This window comes from Myotis davidii, unplaced genomic scaffold (assembly GCF_000327345.1).
Source record: "Myotis davidii unplaced genomic scaffold, ASM32734v1 scaffold1065, whole genome shotgun sequence".
Classification (NCBI taxonomy): domain Eukaryota; kingdom Metazoa; phylum Chordata; class Mammalia; order Chiroptera; family Vespertilionidae; genus Myotis; species Myotis davidii.
The window spans coordinates 1,843,421-1,848,120 of record NW_006297281.1 but is presented as its reverse complement, the minus strand read 5'-3'; the positions used below and the strand labels follow the sequence as shown (position 1 = coordinate 1,848,120).

Here is a 4,700-nt window from a genome sequence, read left to right as displayed (position 1 = left end):
CCCACCTGGGCTCCAGGCCTATCCTATCGAATAAAAGAGAAACATGGTAATTAGTCGTATGACCACTACCCTCCCCATTGGCTAATCAGCGAGATATGCAAATTAAATGCCAACCAAGATGGCCGGCAGCCAGGCAGCTGAGGCGAAGAGGAGGTTTGGTTGCCCTGGCGATGGAGGAAGCCAAGGTTCCCTGCCTGCTGCTGCCTGCTGCTGGGCTCTGAGCTCCTGAAGCAACAGCTCCAAAAGATACAATGTTTCAATTATAGAAGCTAAAAGATGGTGGTTAATTTGCATACCCAGGTTCCAAGTGGTGGAGTGAAGCCAAACAGCCCCAAAGCCGCAGAGCAGCAAGGCATCAGGGCCCCAGTATCAGCTGTGCCACGAGGCCTCAGGGCCTGGAATCAGCTGAGCAGAGAGGTCTCCTGGCACCAGAATCAGTGGAGCCGCAAGGCCTCCTGGCCCTGGATCAGCGGAGTGGAGAGGCCTCACGCCCCGGGATCAGTGAAGTCTGATGAAAGCCCTGTGTGTTTATGCACCCTGGGGGTGCAGAGGTCCAGTCCTAGGCAGAGGCGGATGGCGCAACTTCCAACTCCGAGAAGCGCCTGGGGGCTGGAAGGTCGCTCCTCTGACCTCAGGGCTGGAGGCCCGCCGCTCCACCAGGAGAGGAGCAGAGAAAGGCAGGAGCCTCCCTCAAGGTGACCCAAATCCCCACCTACACCAGGCAGGCTGCTGGGATTGTGCATGGAGGACTCACCTCCAAGCACATCCGGTGGCCCTGCCACATCCATGGCACTCCTGGATGCAGGCCCCAGCGGGAGGCTGGGTGGTGGCAGGGGTGCAATGTGTCCTGGGCTCCTTGCCTACCTTCCGCAGCCTCCTCCTGCTTCAGGGCCTCGCCCTCCATGGTCTCCTCCCCCACCAGCGCCCAGAGCAGTGGACCCACTGAGGGCGTTCCCTGCTGGCTGAGGGGGTGAATGGAGAGGGGGGGACTCCCGGGTGAAGGGGAGGAGTCTGGACACCTGCACGCCCTGCTCCTGTTCAGCAACATCCCCGAGATCACAGGTCTGCACCGCAGGCTGTGGGGCAGCGTGATGGCGCCGATGGTGGAGAAGGTGCTGCACACGCAGGCGGCTGCTGCAGCCCAGGCCCTCCTCAAAGGCTTTGAGATGTTCAGTCCCTCTTCAAGCCCTACATCCGGTACTGCATGGAGGAGGAGGGCTGCACGACAACGACCTCTTCCCAGCCTACGTGACGTGGGCCTAGAAGCAGCAGCAGTGCCAGCGGCTGAAGCTGAGCAACATGCTCGCCAAGCCCCACCATTGGCTCACCAAGTACCCGCTGCTGCTCAAGTCGGTGCTGAGGAAGATGGACGAGCCGCGTGCCAAGGAGGCCGTCATCACCATCATCAGCTCCATGGAGCAGTTCTTCCACCACGTGAACGCATGCATGCGGCAGCAGCTGGCGGCCGTGGTGAGCCGCATGGAGGCCTATGAGGTGGTGGAGGGTAGCAACGACGAGGTGGACAAGCTCCTGAAGGAACAGGCTCTGTGCCGGGGCTGGGTGGACTCGATTTACAATGCCCAGAACCAGTTGCAGCAGCTGCATCCGCAGGAGTGCGTGGGCAGCCAGCAGCACCTGCAGAGCCTGGAGGAGGAAGAGGAAGAGGAGGGTGGGGAGAGTAGCACTTCCGCCGCCAGCTCCCCCACCATCCTGCACAAAAGCAGCAACAGCCTGGACTCTGAGCACTGCGCCTCAGATGGCTCCATGGAGACCCTGGCCATGATGATGCTGGAGCCCGGGGAGATGCTCTCTGCCAGGAGCCGGTCCATCTTTGCTGCTTGACACAGTCGCTGCAGGAAAGAAACATCTACACAACATATATTTCAAGGGACTTGGCATATATAGCATACCGTTCTTAATATGTTTGCTCACCTTCTTGGCGCTATGTGTTTTAACCAAGGTCACCTCTCCAAGAAAGGTTGTTTCCCCAGGTAGGGATTTCCCCCTAAAGTTAGGGAGGGAATAAGACCTCTTAACTGCCAGGCGGGTAGTTAGTCACTTTAATTACAAACAATCATGCTTGAGCGACATAATCTTTACTCCCTGGAATGGAGAAAGAAACACCCTAACCTTTGGAATAGAGATTGATAGGATTGGAATCAACTGGTATAAATACAGATGTAACAAGACAACAGGATACAGAACTTAGAGACAGAACCTAGAGACAGTACCTAGCAAGAGAACATGGCAAAAGATCCTGGACAGAACCTGACTACAGAACTTGGCTGGAGAACCTGGATAGAACCTGGCTGAAGAACCTGGCTACAGAACCTGATGACAGAACCTGGCTGTAGATCCTAGACCTAGACCAAACCTGGCTGGAGAACCTGGCTAGAACTTGGCTGGAGACCCTGACAAGAGAACCCGGCCATGATGATGAACTGAACGCAGCCTCCGTGTCATTCATTCTTCGCCGACTCCGTCCACACCTTTGGGGACCCCTGGACCTGCTGAGGTTGGACCCCAGCAGCTCTCCTCTCCCAAGTTCGAGGGCGGTCCCTTCAGCTCCCAGTCGAAGGAGATGCCCCTCAGTACCATCGCCTAATCTGTCACACTGACAAGTGAACTGCTGGCCCTGGGCCCTGGGGAGGGCAGCTCCTGCTCCATGGACTCCGCCTATGGCACCCTCTCCCCTACCTTGTTGGAAGACTTTGCGACCGCAGCCCCTGTGGTGGAGCCAGCACCCTGGCCCCTAGATTTACCACAGGCCCCTTCACCCCTGCCCTCGCCTCACCTCCGCTGCCACGCCCCTGTCCAGCTGCTGCCCCACCTGCCCCGCCTGCCCCACCTGCTCAAGTCCAAATCTGAGGCCAGCCTCCTGCAGCTGCTGGCAGGGGCCGCCACCCAGGGGGCACCCCCAGCCCCCAGCCGCAGCCTGTCAGAACTCTGCTTGGCTGCCACAGCCACTGGCACTAGGACTTAGGGCTCCCCTCACGAAGCTGGGCCCCGCTGGAATTGCGGGGTGCACCAAGCCCTGGCAGTAGCTCCCAGCTATCAGAGATGGAGGGCAGGACCACCTGCCTGGTGGGGGAGCCCAAAGGGCCCGCCAGCCAGGAGGAGCAGAGATCTGCCCTCAGGGACCTCCCCCAGGGCCCAGCCTGAGCTGCCTCCCCCCCATCTCTGCCCAGCACAGGAAGCTGATCCAGCTGGCCCAACTCTACGGCATCAGAACCACTCTGGTGCTTAACTCCCAGGCCCTGAGCACAGCATGGAGCCGCCATGCCTGGAGGGAAAGGGGTGGGGGGCTAGCGCACGTGTGCTTGGTGCAGCAGGACTTGCTGGGGACCCGCTTGCCTTCCCCGGTGGGCCTCTGGCCCAGCGCCCAATGTGGAAGGGCCACAGTGCAGCCAGCAGGCCCTGAAGGCTGCCCTGGAAGCCATATAAAGACAACCTACTGCTGGAGGGCAGGCATGCAGTGCTCTGGGAAGATGCCGGAGGTAGGGAAGGAAGGTCATGATTGGGAACAACTGCAAGCGGAGATCCCGAAGGTTCTGAAAGCAGAGGACCAGCTCCTTGCAGACCAGAACTCCGCGTGGGCCTCTTTCCCGGCCCTCTGGAAGCGGCGCAGACACAGGAGGAGATGATGGACCGGAGCTGCGCCCAAGGAAGACTCGGAAGAAGCAACGTGGGGACAGGGCCAGGCGGAGCAGGCAGGCCCGTGAGGCCATCAGTTCCCAGGTGGAGAACAGTTGGTGTGTAAGCCCCTGACCAGTGCCCAGCCTCTCCTCTGTCTGTCTCACTCTTAGTTTCCATGTTCTTTGTTCTCTCTTAACTGCAACTCATTTTTAAACTAGATTGCTTTTAAAAGAAGACTAAATAAAGTTTCCCTTAAGTTATTTAGGCAGTTCTGGGGCTGCTGGGGGCCGGATTAGAGACATAAACACGCAGAGGAGCCCGGCACCAAGCAGCCCAAAGCCCCACTGAGGCGATGTTGGGGCTGCTGGGGGCTTGATTGGAGACACAAACCAGCAGGCCCGGCACCCAGCAGACCCAAGGCCTTCGCGGCAGCACTAAGGAGCAGCAAGCTGAGCGTTAGGAAGCAGCAAGCACATGGGCGGTAAGGAGTGAGGGGTCCTGGACTGCGAGAGGGCACAGGCTGGGCTAAGGGACCCCCTAACCATCCCCAGTGCACGAATTTCATGCACCGGGCCTCTAGTAATATATGAGAGAAGACCTAAATATGGGGTGTCCCAAAATTCACGCAAGAAGTAATTTTGATAGAAAACACAGATTTATAATTACAAATTGTAAATTTTTTATTGATTCATAAAGCTTACAGTATAGGGTTATGTATGGAATAGAACATTGGGTAAATGGCCTTCATAGCTTTGCTGGCATATACGCAAAGCCATGGTCTTCATTGGTCTTCATTGTCCCTGCTCCTGGGCCATAATTGGTACTTGGTAATGCTTATCAAATTGAAGGATTTGAAATCAAAGGGCAACAGATATTAGAATCTGATTCCATAAACCAAGTAAAATTAGGCTTTTATTTTTTTTGCTGTTGTTGTTGTTAATACTCATTAAAAATTCAAATCTTGTGTGAATTTTGGGACACCCTATACAGAAAATCAGACATGAAAGAAGAAAATAACAACTGACACCAAAGAAATACAAAAGATTGCAAGAAAATATTACAAA

The 4,700-nt window shown here is 56.3% G+C and overlaps 1 pseudogene; it reads left to right on the top strand.

Moving 5' to 3' along the window:
• The first annotated feature begins 974 nt into the window (after positions 1-974).
• LOC102752418 lies at positions 975-3,247 on the top strand (annotated as a pseudogene).
• Positions 3,248-4,700: the final 1,453 nt, after the last annotated feature.